The sequence below is a fragment of the Mesoplodon bidens genome (assembly GCF_964165515.1).
Source record: "Mesoplodon bidens genome assembly, chromosome: 20".
NCBI lineage: Eukaryota > Metazoa > Chordata > Mammalia > Artiodactyla > Ziphiidae > Mesoplodon > Mesoplodon bidens.
The window spans coordinates 21,499,961-21,527,600 of record NC_138181.1 but is presented as its reverse complement, the minus strand read 5'-3'; the positions used below and the strand labels follow the sequence as shown (position 1 = coordinate 21,527,600).

The window sequence follows — 27,640 nt, the reverse complement described above, 5'->3', positions numbered from 1 at the left end:
TAGGTGCTAAATGATATCACTTATTGTAGATACTAATTTTCTTTGTGCTAATAGCATTTTAGTTACACATGCAAATGTTCATATCTTTAGAGATGGCATAATACCTGGAATTTTACTTAAAACAATTCAGAAAAAGAAAAACATCCTTATAATTTTGGCATATGTGTGGTGGGCATACAGAGGTTACTTATGTTTTTCTGTCTTCTTTTGTGCATGTCTGGAATGTTTTAAAGTAAAACTTTATTACAATTTAATAAGATAAGCCTCAAGATAAATACTTGGGAATAAATCTGAGAAGTTTGTAAGACATATAAAGACAATGATAGCATTTTTTTAAAAACACTTAAGTGAAAACTTAAATAACTAGCAAGAAATACTATTTTCCCTAATGAGAATAATCAATGGTAGGTGATGCCAGGAAACAGGGGCAAGGGTTCAGGGAGAGTAAGACAGAGAAAATAAAACCAAGTGTATGTGTGTGTTAGTGAGGTTGCCATTTTGGAAAATACCAGATGAATGATGAACAGTACCCTGATAGCAAAGAGATCCTCCTCATTAACTTCTTCAGCCTTTTAATAAATTATTTCTGTTATATACCCTGGAGATGGGTATTGAGCATAAAGGTCTCGTAACTGATTTCTCATTCTCTACATATGTCTTGAATAGGTGATCTGGCAGCTATTTTAATCATCTCACCATTTTGCCTTCTGCCCAAACTCCATGAAAACAAGAAAAATCACTTCATCTTATTCTTCTGTATTTCTAGTAATTCAAAATGAAATACTAATAGCAAATTAGTTAACTCCCTGTCTACCAAGTGTTTCTTATGGAGGAGTTCAACTAATTTTGTCTACTGAGTTTTATCTTAATGGCCCAATGATTTTTCCCAACATTACTACTTAAAAGTTAAGGAAACTGGAAAATGCCGAGTATGACAGTCTCAAGTGATTCAGTATCATTATAAAATACAATAGAACATCCGGCTAGTGCTGTAATACCTTAGTCAACTGTGCAATCCTGAAAGAATCTGACATCTATAGTTTTACATGATAAATTGAAGTTACTTCAGAATAACTATTTGCAACAATATGTAGAATATGCAAAGTATGAAAAAAGCCAATTATCTTTTTCTGTTTGTTCCACTATTGAGTTAAACTTCAGTTAAGCAACGTCTTTAACTGAACTTCCCAACAATGCTGGGTAACTGTGGTGTTATTTTATCTTTGTTTTAACGTAGTAATAATGTTTATATAATTTTATTCCACCTTGGAAGTTGTTTCCATATACTTCTATCCTAAGTCGAGTGATAGAAAGAAAATCTAGAATAAATCTACCTTTGATTAGGCCTGCTTTATAACTACGTCAGTATAAGCTAGACTTTATCAGGCTGCCTGCGAAAAGAGCATTACAATGCCTATACTTTTTATCTACTCTCTTACAGGACAATTTAGATTGTATTTTTATCTCAAATGATTGAGGTATTACTGACCTTTCAATTGCTCCCTAACATGAAAAACATAATCTCTTGAAACTGTTTTGAAGTGCTTTTGTCAACAGCCAAGCTGCTGAGGAGGCCTGAGTGCAGATTTTAATTAACATATTCTACTGAAGTCTTTCAGGGCAATCAACTTTCCTGTGGTTATTTGACACAGGTCCCTTGCTGTTTCAGATATCTTTCTCATCTCAGAACTCAATAGTTTGTGGACAGGTCCTGGAATTGAAATGCAGCGATACATAATGCCAATTTTAAATCATTTTTCATTTTACAATAATGGATTTCCCTGATAAATTTTCTCTTTAAAAGAAGACATTAAATGAGGGCATACTACGAATATAGGTAAAATAAGGTGTTTAAAATAGTTTCTCTTTACAGAAATATTTACTACTGTTAGTTCCTGAAGTTTCAATCAAATATGTTGCTCTAAGTTTTAACTTGAAGGATGATGTTATCTCAGGAGGTAAACGAGAAGGAAAGTTAAGTTTACTCATAAGAGGAACTCTAACGAGGACAGTTAAAGGGCGATGTATAATCACACACTAAGTTTCGCTATCTGTTAGGTGGTTACATTGTAACTCATACTCTCCAGTGGAATAAGACCTGTAATTAGGGGCTTTGTGCAATGCTGGAAAAATAAGAGAAGAGCAGTTTATAAGACAGTAGCTGAAAAGCCGCACTGGAGAACTCATTGCTGCTTTCGCCTCCTAAACTTACGTAAAATTGTCTCCTGGGTGTCTGAAGGTTGGGTTGGATGGGGAATAAAGTAAATACAACTGTGCTCTTGACCGCAGAGTGCACATGAATGTGTGAAGGAACAGCAGCTCCTACTTAATGATCATTTATTGAGAGCCAAACACCCGTCCTGAATGTTTTGCATGCCTCATCGCATTTAATCCTCACAACACGTTCATGCATTAGGATCTACTGATTTTCTCATGTAGTGATAAGGGCATTAAGGCACCGAGGAACCCGGAATGGTAACTTCCATTCTAGTGCAGGATTTAAGTTAAACAGTTTCATGAAGACCAAAAAATTTAGTATTAGAACAGCCCGGTATTACTATATAATCTGTTCTTCCATAACCTCAAACCAGCATTTCATTCAAAAAGTGTATTTATTCTTCCTTGGATATGCTTCAAGAACGTAGGAAATTATGAGTTGGCGGGTAAATGAATACCTCCGCAAGGGCACAAATGAGCACCAGCATCCTCAGTCTTCCATTCATTACATCTAGAGCTTTGACAAAGTGACTCTCTAAAAACAATTTAAATAAATGTATGGGGGGGGGGGTTAAAGATGGTTCAAGTCACTCTGTTGACAGGGATTCTCTGGTTATACTTTCTGCATATTAGTTTGAACCTCAGCAGGAAAGAGAAGGCACACTCAATTCAAATCACTAAGAGAATTTAATGAAGTGTATGGGAATCCAGGGACTAGCAACAGCAGGAAGCTATGACCACCGCCAGCCTCCTGTGGCAAAGGGAAGAGTGTTTCTGAGGGCGAACTGGACAGCTCAGCAGAACCCCCAGTTTCAGAGAGAGGCGGTCACTGCCAGCACGGAGGAAGGATGTGGGGAAGAAATATCCTTACCACTCTCCTCCATTCAACAATCCACTGCTGCTGCAGTCCTCCACTGGCTGAATCCAACCCGCAGCCAGAGGGCAGGAAACCCCAGATAAAATGCAGTCCCCAGGGGTCCACTCCTTAGAGCACAAACAAAAGAGTAGCAGAAAACAGGTGTGTGGGCAGGCAGGAAGTAGCAAATGGAGTTTAGCCAACACTCTTCACATATTTTGCAACTCAGCACCCATTCCTGACCAACAGAGAGCAAATCACAAAACCCCACCTGTCACCAAATCATCACAGGGCGATGTCAACTTAATCACACCTTCCATGGATCCCAGATTATAACATTAACCACACAAGGTTTAAGAAATGGAGGAAAAGGAGTTATTTGGCATAAGACATAACTACTACCTCTGTAGCCAATCACAAGCTCAAAGTCAGGAGCCGTAGTTCCCTTCCTCCTCTATCTAATTTCTTATTCCCTTTGCCTTACGTGATGCCTTAGTGGGAGGGGGTTCTTATTTGGCTGGGCAACACAAAAATTTACTTCCACAGATTCTATGTTCATGTCAGTCCTGACCTTATTCAGTTGTCCTGGTTTCCCGCTGACATTATTACTGAACATGGGAATACAAAGAAACTCCTTATGAAGCCTCCAGGTCCAAGCATAGTTCTCTTTCTCTGCTTTGTCTAATAATAACCCGATTTTCCCTTGGTAATTTAGATAAATCACCACAGCTTACAAATTAATCCCCTCATCTGCTTGTCAGTTCAGTCGAAAATGAGTTCTGAATGGCCAGCTGGCAGTCTCATCTTCCCGTTTAATGGAACCATGATCCTTGGCATGGGTGTCTCTCTCCTGGGTACTAGGACTGCCAGCCCAACTGAGCCCAAGTTTCTGTGGATAGGAAGAAAAATACTGTGAATGGATGAGTAAGCATTATAGTGAGAAGGGATGGCTCTCTCTTCCTGCTGATGTAAGGACTACTAGGGAAACCACAATATAGTCTTCCAGTCTTCCATTTTAAGGCTTATGCTACAGCCTGTAGGACAGGACCTCAAATTTTCTGGGTTTTCCCCCCCTCCCAGATGGCATTACAATTGAGTCATCAGTTGGCCATTTCCGCCATTTTATCAGGTCAGCTGATTTTGATTGAATTCTTTCAGTGGATTCTGTGGCACAATCTCTGGCACCCTTCATTAGTGGTAAAATGAATTTCTTAAATTAGAAACGACATTGTTAGTAAAGTGGCCAGGAAAAGGCATTCCGTGAGCACGTGAACGATGGCGCTGGCAAAAGTGTTGTGCAAGGCATGGTCAGTTATCCAGAGTAACTGTCTCTGTGAGAACAACCACTCTCTCATGGCAGAAGACACTTTGTGTAATCAGTCTTCAGTCACATGGCTGGTGAGTCCACTGGAAAATGGTACCAGATTGGCCCAGCATTAGCCTGGTCTTGGTCATTTGGGCACAAAGCAGATCCGTTTTGATGAGGAAAAGTCCATGTTATTGGTCCCACTGAGCAAGAACCAGCCATCTGAAAAAAAGTGTATTTACTTTCACAAGTACACAAAGAAAAAGGCTACAAACAGTTCTTGTCTGTTTGATTATTAAGATCCTTCTTTGTAGTAAATGCTCTTTAGGGAATTTAAATAGGACACAAACATCTTTGCACTTCGTTCCTATTTTGACAAATATCCACTAATTCCCACCACTCCAGACTTGCCTGTCAGCCATCTTCCAATTTCATCCTTTCTAAGTTCTTGATCAGCCAGCTAATCCAATAGGCATTGTTCAGGAATTAGTGTAGAACTGAACCTTTTCAACTAGAGTGAACAGTCAAATGTACTGCTCCAATCACTGCCACATGGAAGGATTTCCCTTCTGTCTAGCAGGATGAGCCCTGTGTGGAGCTACAGCGCAGCAGGACACCTCCAGCTGGTGGCTGCTGCACACCGTGTAAACCAGGCCTCTGTGAGTTCTTCATCTGTTAATTGGTTAACTGTGTCCTCTTCTGTTATTCAAAAACTCATCATGGGGCTTCCCTGGTGGCGCAGTGGTTGAGAGTCTGCCTGCCGATGCAGGGGACGCGGGTTCGTGCCCTGGTCTGGGAAGATCCCACATGCCGCGGAGTGGCTGGGCCCGTGAGCCATGGCCGCTGAGCCTGCGCGTCCAGAGCCTGTGCTCCGCAACGGGAGAGACCACAACAGTGAGAGGCCCGCATACCTTAAAAAAACAAACAAACAAACAAACAAACATCATGATTCCACAGGTACACGGTTGGAGGAGTGACAGAGAAGCAGTGGAAAGGAATACACATGCTTTTTTTTTTTTTCTTTTTTTTGCAAATCATTGAGTCTCCCAAACCTGCTCAGGCCTGATCTTGTACACAGCATTTCCAGCAATAATGGAATGCCAGGCACACCAGTCGCTTTATGATTTGATGACCAAAAAATTACTGGATTACTTGCCGAGCTGCCACTGCCAAGTGACTTGGTGTACCATGATGAGGGACCCGGTAGCAAGCCAGGAGCTTCTTTTCAAGTAGAGAATAGTTGGAGGTAGAAGAGACTATCATAGCTTTGCTTCAAACTCTTGGAAGTCTGCATTGCGATTCCCCTCTGGGGACTACCATACTGCCCCCGTCTGCCATAGACACTTCAAGTACCACTGGATGCTCCACCATAAGGCCCAGACATCCAGCCAGCTTACATCGGAGCATGAACCTTGAGTTAAGTCCTCTCTTCTCTGGATCGCGAACAAAACAGTTGGTTATTGCCCCTACTCTGTTTCTAAAAGTTAAACACCACTATTCCAGGATCCAATTATTTCTATTGAAATCGTGGGCCTAATTCCATGGGATCACCTTCTAGAGCTTTCCTAGGATGTTAGGGCTCTCTTCACCACTGTGTTTCTTTATGCCCCAGTAAAAAGAATGTCCTCAAAGATGGCCCACTTGAGTACCACAACAGCACATGGCTTAATAGGCTGCCGGCAGTAGATGCACTTAAATGTTCCCGTATCTCAGAGATTTTGAACTCTCCTCCAAATATGCCACAGAAGTCCCAGCATCTCAACCTCATGACTAGAAGAGAACTATGAGTTCAGGCTTCAATTACTCAGCCTTTCTGAGTGTAATATTGCTCCAAGTACTTGAACCAATATAGTTACAAGAAATTCCGATTGAGCGCATCTGAATGGATAAACTCAACCAGACCAGGCTTTACATTTAGCTCTGTGTGGTCTATATCCCTTAGAATCCATTTACACCATGTTTTTCAGCCACTTGCTGATCAATTTTGCCAAGATCTTTCAACCTCACTGACTGTGTCCTTTCTTTCCTAAAAAGGGACATTGTGATTTTTTTCTCTGATCCACAGAGAACTAGAAAAACTGGGTAAAGAAATAAGAGGTAGAGCCACCAGATTCCTTGTGATGATCACTTTGACTCATGTGATCTCAGGAGATTCAGCAGAGAAACTGATAACCAGTTAACCTAGTAGGTGCCTTTAACGGGTCACCTGTTATCTCACTCTGAAAAGATATCCTCCATTGATCCAACTGACTGTAACACTTCATTCTTTCTGCTCCCTGGAAATCACAGGACATAGCCTCATGCCCTCATCAATGTTTAACGTTATGCTGTCAACTGAACATAATTTCTGCCATTGCTGTGTACAACCCACAGTAATAATGAATTCATGTTTTTCTTTAAATGTGCTTTTACTTTTTACAGATACACATGTTCCAGCCTTATCCTAAGCACCCATAAATCTGAATCATGGCTTTGTTTGCTAGCCATATTTTTTCTAATAAATAAAAATGAAAATACCTATTTTTAAATTTTATTTATTTTATTGGAATATAGCTGATTTACTATGTTGTGTTAGTTTCAGGTGTACAGCAAAGTGATTCAGTTACACATATATTCATTCTTTTTCAGATTCTTTTCCCATATGGGTTATTATAGAATATCGAGTAGAGTTCCCTGTGCTATACAGTAGGTCCTTGTTGGTTACCTATTTTATATATAGTAGTGTGTGTCTGTTAATCCTAAACTCCTGATTTATCCTTCCCCTCCATGTTTCCCCTTTGGTAACCAAAAATTTGTTTTCAATATCTATGAGTCTGTTTCTACTTTGTAAATAAGTTCATCTATATCATTTTTTAAAATCAGATTCCACATATGAGTGATATCATATGATATGTGTCTTTCTCTTCACTTCGTGTGATAATCTCTAGGTCCATCCATGTTGCTGCAAATGGCATCATTTTGTTCTTTTTTATGGCTGAGTAATATTCTACTGTGTATATGTACCACATCTTCTTTATCCATTCATCTGTCGATGGGACATTTAGGTTGCTTCCATGCCTTGACTATTGTAAACAATGCTGCATTAACCCATTCTCCTCTGAAAATTCTGTTATGCATACAGCAGTGAGAGTAAACTACACCTAGATGAATCATATGGAAAAATTTCACATGTACTAAAGAGGCAAAAGAAACCACACACAAATGAGCATTACAATGGACTGAATGTTTATGTCCCCCCAGTATTTATATTTTGAAAACCTAGTGGCCACGTGATGGTATTAGGGGATGGGGCATTTGAGAGGTGACTAGGTCTTAAAGGTTGAGACTTCATGAAAGGAATTAGTGCCCTTATCAAAGAGACCTGACAGAGCTCCCTTGCCCTGTAGGCCACAAAGCAGGCCCTCCTCACCAGACACCATATCTTCCAGCAGTGAGATCTTGAACTTCCCAGCCTTCAGAACTGTGAGTAATAAATGTTTGCTGTTCATAAGTCACCCAGTTTATGGTATTTTGTTATAGCAGCCCAAATAGACTAAAACAAGTACGTACTGCAAGATTCCACCTTACACATTAGCATTAAACGTAGAGAAAAAAATATACAAAATTGATCTAGGTTTTTAGAAGTTGGGTCAGTGGTTATCTTTGGTTGGGTGAGATTTGTATCGGTAACGAAATAAGGGTTAATCTTTCTTAATTTGGGTGGTGGTTCCACAAGAGTGTCCAATTTATGAAAAATCATCAAATTGTTCACTTAATAATGTGTTCCTCTATGTACTCCCACTACCCTTTATTTCCATGGTTGTTGATTGTTTTCTCCTGATTTTTCTATATTTCAAATGTAGGATGCTCTATCTTACTGCCTTGGGCATTGTCCCTTTATATTATCCAGTAATATGCGAGGTACCCATGACCTTAAATTTTATAGCATGTTCCAAAGGCAATAAAGCAGAGGTGTCTTGTGCTTTCAACATAGGGTTTTTAAGGTTACAAAGATTTTAGGAAAAAAAAATTTGGACCTTTTAACTTTCATATCTCTCTAAAATTCTCTCGTAAGATCTTAGCTAAAACATAACACTGGACTCAGTGCTTTCTTCCTGCTCCTGGTCCAGGTTGCTTGGACCATATATAATAAGCGTCTTGACATTCTCCTCACTTTCTCTCCGAAATCTCTCTCAGAACCTTCGTTCCCCTACCTCATTGGTTTCCATACTCATCTAAACACTAAGGTAAAAAGTGTTATATTCTCAAATAAAAGCTTCCACTACTTCCCCTACACATGGGATTTGGATGAATTTAATGATTACTTCAGGTGTATACTACATCTAAAAGTACCAGTAATTTGTTCAATATATTATTAGCTGAGTATTTGACCATAGCTTTGCTGACCCTTAGCTTTTTTGTCAAAAGCACAGTAAACTCCCTGGCAAGTATGTGATAAATAATTACTCAAGTGAGGTCACTTGAGTAACTTTTAAAAATTCTTCGAAGAGTTGCAATGGTAGCAATTTTATACTCATTGCTGACTGTTTATTTTTAAGTACCATTTAAGTAAATTGTGCAAATCGAACTGGTCATGTAAGAGTCTGTGTGTATTAACATAGTTAAGGCATTCAGAAAGTAATCATAGTTAATTTAATGATGGCAAAGCTACCATTATTAGAATAAAATCTAATAAAATCTAGATGCTAGTTTGTATCCTATGTGTCCCCCAGTGACTTTCACATTCTGTTTTATTGTAAAGGAAAGAATATGGTTTGAAAATGGAGTCCACATCTACCTTAGAAAGTTTAGGAAATCTTAGTACACACTTGAGTATCCTGAGTTGGGATCACTTCATGATTAACATGATGATTATGCAAAAAAGAACTCTGAAAATTGAATGAAAAAAGAGTTGATTCAGTGACTTGAGTATTGATGAGTCTGGAACACTAATGGTTATAAAGTTGATGTTAAATAGAGTACACGTGGTATTTTTACTAGAGATCGTCGAGATGCTTAAGTAGTTCAAGTCAATTGAAAGGTGTTTTTATGGCAATTCGTCACTTGAGTCTAGTGTTGATCCTCAAACGACAGGTATAATTGGCTGGTTGGTTTTTGGTTTTTAGCACAGGTATGGCTTTATTTAAGCCATTTGAGAGAGTAGATCTATTAAAATTAATCTTCATTTTGTGGTATTTCTAACATTTCATTGTTATATTTCAAAGGGCATTTTTGGACACTAGTATGTGAACCTCTTGACATAATGTTTACTAAGGTCTGATGAGGTTCTGATGTAGTGTGCAGACAAGTCTTTTGACTTTTTCTAGAACAATTTGTTTAGGTTTTTTTTTTGGCTGCGTTGGGTCTTCATTGCGTACGGGCTTTCCCGAGTTGCTGCGAGCGGGGGCGACTCTTTGTTGTGGTGCGCAGGCTTCTCATTGCAGTGACTTCTCTTGTGGAGCACAGGCTCAGTAGTTGTGGCGCACAGGCTTAGTTGCTCTGCGGCATGTGGGATCTTCTGGGACCAGGGCTTGAACCCATGTCCCCTGCATTGGCAGGCAGATTCTTAACCACTGTGCCACCAGGGAAGCCCCTTGTTTAACTTTTATTAAGAGGTTTTTTAAGTTTTTTGCATGACAAGGCTCCAAGTGTTTAGGTTTTTACAAAGTGACATAAATCAAAAACTTAAACTGAAAAAAGGCTCAACCTATCCCTTTCTTTTAAATGAAGGAGATGACAGTTTTGTGATTTTTAAGTATTTAAGCTGTCACTAGCCACCCAGTGTCTTGCTAATGATTTTTCCCCTTTAGATGACAAAGCAAGCCAACTGATTAACTGTCCTAATTGCTACTGTGCACGTCCTTCCTTAGCAGGAATCTTGGTAATTTGGAAGATATTTTTTAACTGGAAATTTGCTTGAAGCTTTAAAATGCAGACAGAAAATTTCTTTTAATACTTAAATATACTATGTAAAGGACAAGTAAACTCAGATGTGTTTGATGATTTGAATGGTAAAGGTGTTAAACTTTAGGGAAAATGTCTATAGTATAATATTAAAAACACTTTTGAAGAAAGACTATAGACATAACTAAAGGTTTATTACTCTAAAGAAAAATTAACTTAGATTCATTTAAAAATTAGCCTCTTTACAGGATTTAAATTCAGTGTACTACATTCCTAACATTTATATAACACACTGCAAAACTCACATTGATTACTTAAAGTGGGTATACATAACAAAAAAATTATTTAAATTTTTATGATTTATCACTTATTTTTATTGGAGTACAGTTGCCTTACAATGTTGTGTTAGCTTCTGCTGTACAGCAAAGTGTTACTTTTTAATAAAATACTAGATTATTCTACATCACTATCATTTCTTGTAAATGAAGATTCCATTAAGTAATTGATTCAGTATAACTTTAGTAACTATAGTAACCTACATCATTAATTCATTTTAAAACAGCTGTGATTCTACAGATAATATAACAAACAGATAAATTTGGTTCTAGTCAATAAAGTTTTCTAATCATAAATGTATTTTTTCAGTATTCTTAAGACCGCTGCTGTTTGGAAACAGAGAGGCTCCAGGAGGTGAAGAACAAAAGCAGAAAGCCCAATTCAGTGACGACTGGAACAAATCATGAGCACACAGGTACAATGGTGGACGAGGTCAGAGAATGTGGTGAGGTATGCCCCGTAATTTAGTGATTCCTTTGATGCCTTATTAATAAAATAGCCACAGGTATGTCTACTTATAAGATTAAGATTGCACAGTATCTATAAATAAGCATGGTTCTTGAATTAGGGTGACTACTGTTCCTGTTTGCCCAGGACTAAGAGACATTTGGTGTTAAAACCAGGAGAGTTCCAGATAAAATACAGTCACCCTAGACCTTGTTTTCACTTCTCCATCTGCACCCCATCATCCCCCAATATTTTAATGGGGTTTTTAAAAGAATACCACGTCACAACTATCTCTTGATTTTCCTTTCCACTGAAAGTCTCTTAAATTACGATGTGTCCACATTATCCAACCTCACGGTTAGTATTATTGCATTTCACCAAAGGGATATATTTTTTGCTGGGGGTAATAACAGATCTGTGAGATTTTACCCTCCTTTAATGCCAACTAAAGAAAATGGTATAGAGACATACATTACATTAAATATTATAAAATATTATAATAAACATTTTATTGAGCTTATTTTAAAGTTTTAAAGATAGATGTTAACTAGACTTAATGTGATCAGTTTACAATATATACAAATACTGAACCATTTTATTGTACATCTGAAGGTAGTATATCACTTATACCTTAATTAAAAAAAAGAGTCATATGACTTTCATCAAACTTTCAGAGAGGTTGAAGAGGAATAGATGTACTTTTCCCTATTGTACCCACTAAGGAAAACTTCAAGACCGGTAGATATAGATATAAATATATCTAGGAATGACAAGTTGGTGAATTCTGAGTTTTCTTTTTGCCTCATATATCTCAGAATGAAAACTGGAGAAGCTGACAACTCCTAAGCACCAACAGTAGCAGATAAAAGAACCCTAGTACAGCCTCCTCTCTGTAGCCCAAGGACCAGGTAAAAGGCAGCCTTGAAAGACAGAAAACCTTCAGACAATAACCAGTATATTCTAGCCTAACCTGCAGAAAAAACCACAGCCCCATCCCCACCCTCACTAGCAAAGTTTGAGTGAAAAGACTAGATTTCCACCCGTGGCAGGCCAACAGTGAGACACTCTAACCTCCCCTCTGCAGGATGATGTCAGAAAAGGCTGGGTGCAGAACTGAGACTTTCATCCCTGACAAAAGTAACAACTACTCTTATGCCATACGCTGGAGATCCGTTCCTACTCAGCAATATCAAGGCTACCTCACTGGGGTTGTGTTAGAAAAGGTCCAACACAGTCAAGGCTTTTAACACCACTCAGTGATAGAGTCCACTTCCTCCCCAGAAGTGTTAGTGGGGGCCCCATGTGGAAAGCAGTAAGGAGATATTCTCCTGCTCCCAGCCAGGTGTCAGCTGAAGTTTAATGCGGAACTTGAACTCTTACCCCATCCAGTAGTAACAAAGAGCGCTTCTTCATTCCAGATGTGAAACGAGGCCAAGGGAAGAACCTGTACTTCCAACTCGTCTGACAGTAACAAGATACACACTTCATCCACTGCAGTGGTTGTCAGAGGAGGCTTGATAAACACAAGATTTAAATAATACCCAGAGTTTTAGCTCGAAGGTCCAGGTTTAGTTAAAAAAAAAATCACTCGTCATACAAAGAATGAGGAAACCCCTTGCTGAGTGAGAATAGACAAACAGTTGACTCCGACACCAAGATTACATGGATGTTATTTTCTAACAAGAGAGTTTTTAAAGCAGGCACCATAAAAATACTTCAGTGAGTAACTACAAAGTGCTTAAAACAAATTTGTTTTCCTAGGGCAATAAAAGAAATAAGAACCGAGTGGAAGTTTCAGCACACAAAAATATCATCCACAGATGAATGGATAAAGTGTGATTACTGTATCAATCAGAATATTGTTCAGCCTTTAGCCAAAGACATCCTGCCGTTTGTGACAACATGGATGAACCTGGAGGGCATTACACTAAATGAAGTAAGCCAGACACAGAAAGACAAATACTGCATGATCTCATTTACATGTGGAATGTGAAAAAGTTGGACCCACGGAGGCAGAGGGTAGAATGGTGGTTGCCAGGGGCTGGGTGGTGGGAGGAATGGGATGATGTTGAGCAAAGTGGACAAAATCTCACTTTGCAGTAAGTTCTGGAGACCTAGTGTACAGCCTGGGGACTACAGTTATCTACTGTATTACACACTTAAACTCTGCTACCAGAGTATATTTTAAGTGCCCTCACCATACACAAACAGAAAATGGTAACTCTGTGTGGTGATGTATTTGTTAATTAGCCTGATTGTGGTAATTATTTCACAATGTATATATACATAAATTAAAATGTGACATTATATACCTTAAATATATACAATTTTTATTTGTCATTTATAAAGAAAGGGGAGGCAAAATGGCATGGCCCATTAGTATCGCTCTACTTTTTGGCAGTTATCCATAAATTTATGTCCTGGAAGCTTTCTCCTGCCACTACAAATGGTCAAGGCAACCAAATTAAATGCTTATAGAGAACAACAGTTTATATGTTTGTAGGCTAAAATTTATCTCAATTACTCTAATTTATTATATTTAATTTATTCTAATAAATGTTATCTCTATTGATATCCTCAGACCTCACCCAAACTCTGACATGCACATTGAAACAGCTCACTTTATGTATCTGTAAGTTGTCACTACTCCCAATTTAACTCAGAGTGTTTTTTTCATTTAAACATCTATGCAGCTGAGGGCTCAAACTGACTCTATATAAGTTCTCTTGTATTTAGGTCTTCTTCCTTGGAAACAAGTCTAGAGGTTTTGCATCTGTCCCAAGGAACTGTTAAATAATTTTGTATTTTGGCATAGAGAACACAGTTTGTTAAACCAGGACTATAACAAAGAAATGACTACAGATTAAATTACCTGCAAATTAAAGAAAAACTAATGACTCCATTTTCTCAGACCAGGACTTCCTTGTGCTTGTTTTCTCTGCAGTCCTTCAAATTTTCTTCTGAAAAGAAACAAGAACCTCTTATGGCAGTGATCCTGACATCATAGCCTTTCATACTGGCTATAATATGGTATGTCTTTAATAAGTCAGAATTATCATTGAATGAAATTCTCCACTCTGAAGGGTTCTGAAGTTAATCTGGGGGACCCCCTGAAAGTTACAACATGTATACTCACAAACCAGTTTCTTAATTGCAGTCATCCTACAGCATCGACCCTATTTACTATTCTGGCTTCCATATGCACAGCCCACAAAGTTACTTACAGAATCTGTAGCGTTGCCACTGCCCATGGTGGGAATGCCAATGTTGATGTGAATATCAAAGCTTAACTGGAAAGCTGAAGAACACTCTTTGTCTACGACGGTATACAATCAATCATTTTGTCATCTTAAACTTACCACATCAGTCTCAAACTCTTTATTTAATTCAGTCAAAACAGTGAAATTGTTTCATATTTCACTTGGTTGACTATATCTAAATTAGCTCTTAAATCTTTTTATATGTACAATAGTAACAAACAAAAATAAGAAAATAATCAAAAGGGGAAGTCAAAAAAGTGTTTCTTTTCAGATTTTGAATGTTTCATTCAGAGAAAAAGGGTGTTTGAGAGCTGTAACTTCTGAAACGGGTCATTATGTAGACCACATGTAGATTTCAACTGTCTTTTCCTAAGGAAGTAGAGGAATTTACAATATATAATTTATCTAAGGCAGTGGTTGTGTTTCTGCGAAATAATAACAAAAATCATTAATCTAACCCTATCGTCCATAGTTGACAACTGCTCCAACTGTCCAAGATTCAAATTGTATTCTAGCAGTATGTACAGCCATCCGTAGGTATCTAAGGACCAAAATCCTAGGATGTTCAAGTCCCTTGTATAAAATGGCATAATATTTGCATATAATCTACACAAATCCTCCAGTATACTTTAAATCATCTCTAGATTACCGACAATACCTAATAAAATGTAAATGCTACATAAATCATTGTAAATACAATGTAAACACTATGTAAACAGTTGTTACAACACAAATTCAAGTTTTGCTTTTTGGAACTTTCTGGAATTTTTTTCCAAATATTTTTGATCCATGGCTGGTTGAATCTACAGAAGCAGAACCTGTGGATACAGAAAGCCCACTGTATGCACATCCACTAAGAAAACAATAGAGGGAAGGAGACAATCATAACTCTGTCCTTTCTGACTAATTAAAGAACCTTTCATACACCAAACCCTGTGTATCCCCATCCTATTGTTTAGTTAACAGTTTGCTCATTAGTGGCTTTGGAAACACTTGTGTTTGGACAGAAATTGTCTATTTAAAAGGTAATGAGAAGATGTTCACGGAAAGTGGGTGCAGAGAAGGAAAACTGAAGGAAGGAGGGGGAGATTCATGGAAGGGAGAGAGGGAGAAGCTGTGGTCAGGTGGGGAAGCCTGTGAAGATGAGGAGGAGACAGATGGAGAGAGAGGAAGGATGGGAAAAGGGGTCTCATCCCCCTGCAACTCACCCTCCTCACTGCAGGCAAATTCATCTTCTTAGTCCAAGGCTCTGAGGATGTTCCATCTCAGCTCAAAATCTTCCCTGGCTTCAACCTTTTAATTAATAAAGACCTGCCTACTCTTTAAAAATAATAATAATAATAATGAGAAAAATACATCCAATATTCTGACAGGTTGTTTTTAAAGACTTTTTAAGTGAAAGTAATGGGAAAACAGTTACTTCCAATGGGGGAAAAATATTCTGTAGTCTGATTTGCATGTTAACTCCTTTAAGGTACCATTATCTCAAACATCAGTAACTGCTCTATTTCAGTGGTTCCTGGCAGCTTTTTGAGTTTCATTTGTGTGTGTGTGTGTGTGTTTGCACTCCAAAGAGTTTCAACTTGGAATTTAACCGTGCTTTTTAATAAATATTTCAGGACACACTCTCACTTTTCAAAGACTCTTTTATGTCTTAGCTATTAGAAGAAACATACCTTGGGTATGGCATACCTCCATACAGGCGTACCTTGGAGATATTGTCCAGACTACAATAAAGCAAGAATATCACAATAAAGTCAGGTACACAATTTTTTTTGGTTTCCCAGTATATATAAAAATTATGTCACACTATACACTATACTGTACACTACACTGTAGTCTATTAAGTGTGCAACAGCACTATACCTAAAAAAATGTACATACCTTAATTTTGAAATACTTTATTGCTAAAAAATGCTAAGCATCATCTGAGTCTTCAGCGAGTCATAGTCTTCTGCTGACGGAGGGTCTTGCCTCGATGCTGATGCTGCTGACTGATCAGGGTGGTGGCTGCTGAAGGCTGGGGTGGCCGTGACAATTTCTTATAATAAGACAGTGATGAAGTTCATCACACTGATCGACTCTGCCTTTCATGAGCAATTTCTCTGTAGCAGGCAATGCTGCTTTACAGCATTTCACCCACAGAACTTCTTTCAAAATTGGAGTCAATCTTCTCAAACCCTGCTTCTGCTTTATTAACAAAGTTTATGTAATATTCTAAATCCTTTGTTGTCATTTTCACAACCTTCACGGCATCCTCACCAGGAGTAGATTCCTTCTCAAAAAAAACACTTTCTTTGCTCATCCATAAGCAGCAGCTCCTCATCCATTCAAGTTTTATCATGAGATTGCAGCAATTCAGCTCCATCTTCAGGCTCCACTTCTAATTCTAGTTCTCTTGCAATTTCCACCACATTCGCAGTTACTTCCTCCACTGAATTCTTGAACCTCTCAAGAGGGCTGGAATCAACTTCTTCCAAATTCCTGTTAGTATTTACATTTTGACCTCTTCCCACAAATCACAGATGTTCCTAATGGCACCTAGGATGCTAAATTCTTTCCAGAAGGTTTTCAATTCACTTCGCCCAGATCCATCAGAGAAATCCCTATCTATGACAGCTATAGCTTTATGAAATGTATTTAAATAATGACTTGAAATAACATGAGAAATCTGCACAATCTTTCTGATCTTACCCAAATAAAAATAATTTTCCAAATGTGTATACATTATTCTTTTACATATTACTATGTGTTACTTTATATATGTATATTATATATAAAATTGTATATGCATGAATCAAGTATTATTCGCATTTTTGCTTAAGCTAGCTGCCAATTCTAATTAGAGTAGCAAAAACACAAAGTCCATTTTGAAACTAAAATGCATTCATATATCTAAATCAAATCAAGACAATTTTCTATGAAAACTTTGAAAGTGGAAAAAATTTGCTCTGAATTCCATATACACATAGAAGGGATGCAGTATGTTTGGAGCCTTCATAATGGCACATTGGAAGGCTTGGAAATGGTGACTGAATATGCAAAGTAAAACGGTATTAAAATGGATAAATATTTGTTAGAAATTTCTCCATTGCAACCAACAGACCTAAATAATAAAATGGTATACATATATGAGCTAAAAAATGGTGGCAATTTTCAGTACATATACCTAAAACTGGAATATGTCCACAAGTTGGGAAGACTTCAGTCAAGCTTGAATATCTTCAAAGACTGCAATGTGTTCAACTTCTCTGTCTTCCATTATATCTGCTTCATGCTAAGGTTGAAAACCCTCACAGTCACAGAATGGCTGCCAGCAGCTTCCAAAGCTACAGGCATCCTCATTTAATTCCAGCTAATAAAATGATTCTCTCCCAATGACGTTTGTTGAAAACTCACAAATGCTTGTTCCCAAGAAGCCTATCTCAAGAATATATACTCATATCTCACTGACTTTAATGGAACCATGAATCCATCTCCAACAAAAAACCATGAACTGACTACCTTGAAGGGATGTGCTGACTACCTTGGAAGAAAGATCTGAGGATAAGTTCAGCTTCCATTGAGTTACATGGACTGCATGGGGACAGGGTGAATGCCTGAGAAGCAATTCAGAAAGTGTTACCGAAAATAAAGGAGAATGGAGGATGGAGAGCCCAAACTAGTAAGTGATTTTTCCTATGTATTTTCAAAAGTATTTAGTATATCCTATAATTCTTGAAGGAGGTGTTATGAGTTGTATTATGAGTCTAAATAAAAGTAACAGAAATATTATAAATGTACTCATTTCAAATAGTAAAAATATATACCATATAACACAAAACAAATGTGTTTTGCCCATTAAATAACTAGTTCCTTACCTTAGCATTCTAGTATGCTGGTGGAAAAGTTGTACCAGTAGGAAAAAATGCACTAGAAAATTGTTGGTATAAGTTTGCAGGAATAAATTCACCATACAAGGTTTTAATATAACTGAAGATTTTCCTAAGCTAATCCGAATTGAACAAGGGATCCTCACAAAGCCTGAAATTTTATGTTCAGCAGAACTGTTTACAACCAGAAATTAAGCTCATTTTAGCATAAGCAGCTTTGCATATAAGCTGATTTTAGGGACTGCTGAAATTCAAAATGTAAACGGCTTTAATCTAATGGTTATCCCTGCTTTGTAATAAATGCAGTCCAGCCTGTATCTTCGCTTCCCATTAATCATTGGGGTTTTTTTTTTTTTTTTCAATTCACTTTGTTAAGGCCCAAAGTGGCTGATATATTGGACCACACACATTTCTCAACTGTTTGGCTCACAGGGGTTTAATTCCTTTATGGAAATTTGTGGGGATGCTTCTAATTTTTAAAAAGAAAAAAGAAAAGAGCTGTGTCTCAGTACACACACGTGGCTGGTGGCTACACATTTCCAATCAGAATGCAGGTATACAAATAAATCTATTTTGTTAGGATTCTAAGAGTTATCAAAGCTATTTTGAGAATTTCTAAATTTCTTCAAGCATTTTCATTCATCTTTTAGACACCTAAATCAATATTTTCTCTTTTACTTCTATGTCTGATACTATTAATAATCTTTTGCAATTACTCCAGTTCTAATATGTACCAGAAACTGTGCCAGGAGCATTATCTATTTTATCTCTAATAATAACAATTTTTGTTCAGGTTAGGTATTATAGCCCTCATTTTAATTATGGAGAAACTGAGACTCAGAAATTTTTTAAATTACCTAGTCAATAAAGCTAAGAAGATATAAAGCCTGCATCTGATCGCAGAATATGAAATTATTTTCTGGGCAGAAAATGCCACTGTAACCTTTCCACCTGATTACATTTTTCCTTTTTCATCTTCATATGTTTAGGTCAAAATGAAGCATTTATATGTTAAGGGAGCAATGCTTCTTGCATATTACTATTGTTTTAGAAATGCAGATCATTACGTATCTTATACAGAAAAGTAGGAAAGAGAGGAAAATGTTCATTCCTAACCTTCGAAAAAACATCTGCCCTCTGACCTGGAATATGCTTAGGGATGGAAGAAGAACTGACTGACTTAGATAGAAAAGAACCAAGTCAACAACTAATGTTTAACACCATTGCATCTACAGAAAGAGGAAGGAACCCATTAGGGGCTTAGAAGAAAAAGATCAAGATGTTAGAGCTAGCTCTAGCTTTTCTCCTCTCACGCGGGTCCCTGGGCTGGCTATTTTGTGTTTGCCCTGCCAGATCCACCCTCTAGACTTTTCTTCCTGGATCACTGGAAGCTGACCTATGTGAACTGTATCTTCGTGCTCTTACCTTCTGAGGCTTCCGTTTGAGTTCAACCACTGGGAAGTTCTGGCAGAAAATGAGAGAAGAAAAAGAAATTAAGGTTCTGTTTTTATTTTACAGACTCGCTTGCTTCAGGGTCACTGTCAGACAGCTGCGTTACTCCAATAGGGAGACCAGTTCTGTCAGAGGGTCCACGCAATGCATCTACCCACCCTGAGTCTAGATAACTGCTTTCCCTGCTTGCCATTTTAGTTAGTGATATTGGAGGCTAGCCACTTTTGCTAGCTTCAGGGTACTGCAATATCCCTTGACGGTTTCTTTATACGGTGCCCACACTTTGGTACAACATCCATTTATTAAACTTTCCTTAGTTACCCACTGTGAATGTTCCATCTTTTTCCAGCTGGGACACTGACTAACAGAGTAATTGGCTTTTGGAGTAGCTTTAGGAAACTTGGGTTTTCCACCATTTAGGGTTGTAGAATCGTATCAAAACAAGATTCCATGATTGAGCTTATATGTTGGAGAAGAGAAGAAATAATCTCTTTGCTGGGGGTAATGGACCAATACTAATTCTGTAGCATGTGGTGGTCTCATGATAACTCAGATTATCCCCACTGGTAGCGTGCGATGAGGGATGTTGTGCGGATGGAGGTCAAGTGGCTAATGTACTTGGTAACTATGGTAACAATCATGATTATAAAGACTGTGGAGTCAGTTGGCTTTCTCTCACTAGCCTAGAAAGCATAAATAGTGCAAAGGACAAACTGAAGTCCTTGAATGTCCAACTAAGAACTGAGAAAACAAATCCAAAAATCTTTAGGGCCATTGTGAAGAGGCTCTCATCTCCTATAGCTGCAGCACATATACACTAAAAGCTGTTCAATTACAGCACCATTTAAATATCAAATCTTGGGAAAATATATTTTCCAGTATATTGGAAACAGCTGAACAGCTAAATTGCCCTGAATCCACCTTTGCCAGCAGACATATCCCCCCTCCATTGTGCAACAACCCAATACACACACACACACACACACACACACGGAACCAGCATCCCTCTGCAGGAAAAAAAAAATGTGATGGTGATCCTTTTATTTTCTGTATCCTGATGCCTTGACATCTGGCGTCTTGCTGACCCTGGAGTGACTGCCCTCTCAGGGCTAGCCAGTTCTTAGAAACAATAAACAACTCAAACAGGAGTGTGCTTTTCAAACACAAACTAACTGACCCAGAGGCCGCACCGCTAACCATCTCCTTTACTGGGCTCTCGCACCCTGGGCCGCTATCCACCTTCCCTAATTGAGAGGCCTGGGACCTGGGACCCTTTGCTGCAGTGCAGCATTGCTTGCACCTGGACAAACCTCTCCTCAAACTACAAAATACAAAGAAACTATAAGGGACTAAAAAGAACTGCGTGCATGAGTAATTGGGGCAAATGCTGGAGAGAAGATACAAAAAGACCAAAAACCCCAGCTGTCACTTCTGAGGAGCTGGGAGCAGAAGCAGGGCACTGCGCGCGCCCCCTGCACACGCCGCCACCAAGGGGTGGGCAGACCACCCAAGCCCCCCCTCTGGCCGGACCCCTGGACACACCCCTCCCCTCCCCCCATGTAAGGAACCAGCTCGCAGCCCCTCAGGGAGCGAGCGAGCAAGGGAACCTGTTGCTTGTTCTCGCTCTCCCTGCTGCAGCAGGGGCCCCAATAAAGCCTTGCCTCAATTTCTTGTCTGGCCTCTGATCAAATTCTATTGATTAAGGACCCTGGTCTGTAACATACTCCAGGTCCAGGTACCAGAAAACTAGGGTATAGTCCCTATACCCCAGAGCCCGCTGAAATCATTCCAAGTAGCCAATCCTAAGCCTGCTCATCCTTCCTTACCCTTTTTTCTCCCCCACAGAAACCACAGTAACAGCTCTTGCCTGCAGTTCCCTCTCTCCCTCTGCCTCCTAACTGACCCTGGGTCTTCCCCATATGGACCCCCGTGGCACAGCATGCCCCCTCCTACTAGAACGACGAGTAATAAACTATCTTTTCAACGTCAGTCATTTCCTGATCTCTTGGTCTTACTATGCCTCAAATTTTCTATGAATACACTGTATGTTTTCTATTAATACATTACAGGTTAAAATGGTTCTCATGCTGTTTCCTCAGAAGAGGTGGCTGAGTCATCTCCGGGCATACCCCCACCTCACCTTTTTGCCTTCAAGTCCATGAAAAGTTAGATATTCATCGACTAGACTGGGAAGTTCATGGCATGCCTCAAGAGGAGGTAGTTTGTACTCTAAATATGTTATAGGATGTCACTAATTTCCATTGGCAGCAGTTTGGGAAACACTTTATGAGTGGACCCTAGATATTAAGCCAGAAAGGACAAAATATGAACACTGACAGGGATGAATCTATTGATAGATTTACAGTATTGAATTGAGTGCCTGGGAATGGAGTCAGTAGCAGATCTTTAAACTTCCACATTCCCCTGAACCTACCTTGCCATCCTCTTAATATCTTGGCTGACTGACAGGTGAACACAACAGTAGCCTACAGTCATTAGGGATGAAATACCAGAACCTCATCAGTTTAGAGTGAATGTTAGATTGACTCTGTTATGTGTAAAATGCTCATCTACCTATAAAAATCTTCTCTACAATTGCCCAAAGGAGATTCCATTTGTTAACCTGTTAAGAAACGTATTGGTGAGAGGAGCACCACCATGTAAAGCTCTGTAAGGGTTGTTTCCAGTAAGCCAGAGCTAACAATGAGGGATTCTGCAATAAAATTGGACTCCATCATCTCAACAGGGATAACAGGGTCCTAGAGGTGCACAGAGCAGGTGGCAATGTTGATCTGTCATAGATCATGTGAGTGCATCGAGAATAATAAGCCACCGAGTTGGGTGATAATCTTATTTTTGAGAGACAGAGGTCTGTGCCAATGGTTAACTGATCATGAAGTTACCAGGAGTGAAACAGATTGGTGGCCTAGAAATGTTTTTTGTATTAAAGTGGAAAATTCTAGGGCTAGTGGAGAAACCTGATTCAAGTGCAGTAGGGAACTTATGGCAGACACATCTTGTGATTATTTTCCCAATGTCTGGCCATTTAGTGGGGATAGATATACTTAGTTACTGGCAGAATACTTACACAGGTTCTATGATCTGTACAGTGAAGGTTATTATGACAGAAAAGGCCAAGTGAAAGCCCTTGGATATTCCCACTCCTGCCAAGAGGGTAAATAAAAAGCCAAGTCAATCTGGGACATTTGCAGAGACTAGTACCAACTACACATATTTCAAATATGTAGGGATAGCAATTCCTACCACATCCTCATTAATTGCCTGTTAACCAGTGAAAAAGAGAGTGAGCTCACAGAGAAAAACTACAGATTATCACAAAATTAATCAGTGGTGATGACAATCACAGTTCAGTTGCTGAAGTTAGTGCCTTTACTATGGTCAATCAACACAGTCTCGTGTGTGCATTCCCACTCCTATTAAAAAAATTAACCTGAAGCATTTTTACCTTCAGCAGCAATGACATCTATACCCTTACTCCTCTGACTTCAGGCTATGTCATAATAAAGTTGAAAGATCTCTTGCCTATGCTGGTATCTCATTACTGTTATTCTATATTGATGACAGTATTCTAATTGAATCTGATGGTGAGAAATTAATAAGCCTTCAAAATGCTATAGTAAGATACAGCTAAATCTTGCAGAATTTCAGGGATTCGTCACCTCAGGGAAGTTTCCATGGTGTTTCCTCAGCATAGAGAATATCTCAGAATATCCTCTTTAAAGTGAAAGCAAGTTGCTATACCTTACACTGCCCACGGTGAGAAAGAAGCTCAATGGTTGTTGGGACTCTCTGGATTTTGAGACAGCAACTATCATATTGATGTGTGCTTCTCTAACCCATTACTGGATAACCCATAAATCTGCCAGTTTTGAATGTACCTACAATAAGAAAAGACTTTGCAGTGGGGAAAAGATGCCCTGAAATTTAGATTCAGTCAGCAGAGCTCATAGTATCAGAAGTGTTGATCGCAGACAGAGATGCTCTAAGGAGCCCTTGGAAAGCCTCAACAGGAGAATCAGCACAGACCCCTACAGTTTGAGAGTAGGTCCTGGCCCTTTCAGTAACTAACTCTCCATTCAAAAAGCACCCTGTGATCTGGTACTGGTCGCTTGTAGAAACAAAATATTGGACCATGGGATCACAAGTAATCATGCATCCCTGTCTGCGCATCATTAACAGGATGTGGCTGACCTACTGAATCATAAAATTGGATGAGTACAGTAGTACACCACTGTGTAATGGAAAAGGAATTTATGAGACTGGACCTGAACAGGTCTGGAATGTACATACACACAAGCTGCAGAAGAATTAGGCTCAGCTGCACATGTTTTCACTGCTTTACCACCTCTCTCTCTTAAACGACATCTATGATTTATGTGACCATACATAGCTAACAACCAAACGAGGGCACTTTTAAGAGCAAAAAGTGGCACTATTAATAATTAAGATGGGATGGGACAGCGGGTATAAGTCAAGAGTGTCCTGAGCAAACCACAATCTTTTATCACCCTGTTTGACAAAGAAAGAAATGTATGGATTTGCTTAGAGTAATATGCATCATATTCAAGAAATCATCAGAATTGGACAGTTGCTGCATTATGATCCCATTAGGAATGTCCTTAGAAGGCCACAGAGCAGGGATGTCCCTCTAGTCCGCAGACTTCTGCAGTGTGGGGGAACATCACTTCATATACAAGGAGAGAGAACGGGATACAGATCTGTGCTGATCATAGCAATGGCTAATGGGTCAGCTGGCTAATGAGGGACTTGGAAAGAACAAAATTAGAAGACTAGCAACAAGAAATTTGGAGCTGAGGTGTGGACCTCTCGAAACAAGCAAAGAGTGTAAAAATATTTCTGACGCCTATAAATGCCTACCAGTGGGCTGCACTATGAATGATATGGAGCCTGTGAACTTCCCTGTGCCTGTCAGCCATCCAGGTGCTTCCTCAAGGGGCCTATTTACAAAGTGGATATTGTCAGTGGGATGAGGGCTATGCATGGATTGAACAAGAGCTACTTCCTCTCCCAGGTTTATTTGGCTACTGCTATTATGCTCAACCTGCCCAAAGTAAATGCCAATGTTTCACTCCCAGTGAAGTTTCATTCCCTGGGGTACTAACTGGCCACCTGGTGACACAATGATTAGCTTCGATCCCTTATATCATGTGTACTAGATAGATTCTGTTACAGTAAAAATCAATTTCAACCTACCAGGGGCTTAAAATACTAGTAATAGCAGCAAAAACTTTCTTGTTTGTGTTACTTGTGTTGGCTATGGGTCTGCTCCATTTGGCTTCTATCTCATTGTTCTAATCTGGGACCCATGGTGAAGGAACAACTCCAATTTGGAATATCCTGCTCCTGTGACAGGGCAAAATCAGAAGAGGCTGAAACAAATCAATGACATAATTCACTAAAAGTCTCTATTCTGCATGTGCAAATGCCATAAATTACATCCACTCATTTTCTTTTGACCGAAACAATTCACAAGACTAACCTCAGCAATGGGGGCAGGAAAATATACTCCATATACCATTTACAAGGCAAATGGAAAAATCACAAAAGCAAAGAGCACTGGAATATAATCCTCTTACGAGGAAAAGAGCCAATATTTGTGACAATAATGCAAATTTCCACAAAACAAGAGGCAGCTATTTCACCTCACCCTGTACATACACACAGAAGCAGACATATATTCAGAAACATATTCATCTCTATCCACAATTCATCTTCTAGGACTACCATATATGGAATTACAGAATGCCTCATCAATTGCCATGGTATTCCATACAAAATACCCTTTGATCAAGAGACATATGTTATAGCAATGCAAAGATGGCACAGAGAATTCATAGGTCTTAGCACATCTTTCATCACCATAACATGGTTGAAAGCATATTCAACAGTCCACAAGATTGGGATATCAATCAAAAAGATGTACTACTATAAGCCTCACATCAGTGGGCAATATATGGTGCACAGACATCTGCCATGGATGGGATGCATGTGTTTAAGAGCCAACAAGTAGAACTGGGAGTGATTTCTCTCACTATTAAAATCGTTACCCATTAGAAGGATTTTAGCTCCCCGTCTCCATTAGTATGGGCTCTCTGGGTATTCAGATTTCTGTACTCACAAAAGGACTACTTCCACCAGGACACATCATCATGATTTCACTAAATTGGAAGGTGAGACTGCACTCTGATAGTTTGTGTTCACTCATATTTCTTTTGATCTCACAGGCAGAGAGGGGATAATTGTGTTACCTGAAGTAGCTGATCCTGATTTCCAAGGGAAAAAATGTCCTGCTACAACACAGTGGAGAAGAGACGGACAATCTCAGGAACACAAGTGATTCATGATTCATGGAGGCTCCCCTCAGGACTGCCCTGATCAACAGTTCAGGTGAGTGGGAAAGTGCAGGAGGATAACCAAGACTCAGACCCTGTAGGCGTAAGAACTGGGTAACTCCACCAGATAAATAATGTCTTTCAGTGGGGTGTAGTCAAAGGTTAGGGGCACATAAATTATGGTAGAAGAAGGCACCTGTGATTTCCAACTTAGACCTCATGACTAGTAATGAAATGAGGATGACAGTATCTATGTTCATGGTCATTTGTTCTTTTCTCTCCTATTTCTGGTAGTAGCTAGTATTTCACATTCCATGGCACTTTTAGAACTTTGTGTGTCCTTTGTATTAAGGACATACATTTTTCTCTGGAGAAATGTTTAAAGTGGATGCCAAAAGAAAAAGGGATGAATTGTGCTGGATGTCTTTCATTTGCCCCTTCCAATATATTCTCCATTCCTTTCAACCCCAGTCTGTGACAAGACAGAACTATATGAACTGCACAACTGACAGGTAAATAGATTTATAAAGGTAAGCACAGAGGGTGAAGGTCCTGTTATATTGCATGTGAACACTCACCAGTGAGCATCCAGCACAAAAGAAGCATTTAATAATTCAACAGACAAAATGACTCGGCCAACTGATGTCAGCCAGCCTCTGTCATCAGTCATGGCCAGTGTTGGCAAATCACTCTTAAGTGGGGTGGCCACAGTGTAGTGACATAGCTGGAGGCTAGGCATGGGCTCAACAGTACCAGCTTGCTCACCAAGGCTACTACAAGTGCCACTGCCAAACGTCCAAACTTCTAGCAACTGGAATCCATTCTGGGACCCCAATAAGACACCGACCCTGGAGACCAGTTGGAGTAGTGATTGTAGTTTGTCTTACTAACCTTCCTCTTCTTAGTTTCCCCATAGGAAGAGACCAACCATTATCCCAAAGAGCTGTTCCCAGATAAGATGAACTCACTATATGAGTGAAAAAAGGGTTGGAAAGTAGTGGAATGCCACCTTTAGAACTAAACCAATTATTTCCTCAGCTGCTGAAGTATTGGCTGATGGCAAACAGTTAATTCCCTCTCCAGGAATGATTTCGGCCAAGGGGTGCCAACTCATCATTTATGACTGCTGAGTATCGTACTACAAAACCTTGACCCTTGACTCAATTCCGAGTGGCCATCCCACTTCCAGATCTTCCCAGAGGAGTAGCTGTGGAGTCTTTCACAACTACACTGCAATTCAACTGCTCCCTCTGCCCAGTCCTGATTCTTGCACTTACTTAGGGTATGTATTTGAAAGGACTCCTCAGTAAACTCCTGCTCACAAGTCTGCTTCTCAGAGTTTGTTTCCTGGAGAAATCCTAATCATTCTAAAGCAGATATTTAAATTAATAAATGATTGTTCTCTATTAAGATCATCTTTTTCTTATTCTAAGTAAATTACATTGATAGCTGTAATTAATATTGAAGCATCTTTGGGACTTCTCTGGTGGTCCACTGGTTAAGACTCTGCGCTCCCAATGCAGGGTGCCCAGGTTCGATCCCTGGTCCGGGAACGAGATCCTGCATACCACAACTAAAGATCCCACATGCAGCAAAGAAGACCTGGCACAGCCAAATAAATAAATAAATATTTAAAA

General features: G+C 39.2%; 2 long non-coding RNA genes across 2 annotated transcripts in view; both read left to right on the top strand.

Annotated features, from left to right (window-relative positions):
* The window catches only part of LOC308608191, a 118,516-nt gene extending 106,333 nt beyond the window's left edge, over positions 1-12,183 (top strand). Inside the window, exons 2-3 of the long non-coding RNA XR_014014106.1 lie at positions 10,908-11,013; positions 12,130-12,183. This is a non-coding gene — a long non-coding RNA (uncharacterized lncRNA). The remainder of the gene's footprint in view (positions 1-10,907; positions 11,014-12,129) is intronic.
* Positions 12,184-12,870: 687 nt separating this feature from the next.
* LOC308608135 lies at positions 12,871-27,402 on the top strand. Its single transcript, XR_014014095.1, has 5 exons — positions 12,871-12,981; positions 13,990-14,075; positions 25,896-26,058; positions 26,475-26,515; positions 27,087-27,402. It is a non-coding gene; the product is annotated as an uncharacterized lncRNA (long non-coding RNA).
* The last annotated feature ends 238 nt before the right edge of the window (positions 27,403-27,640 follow it).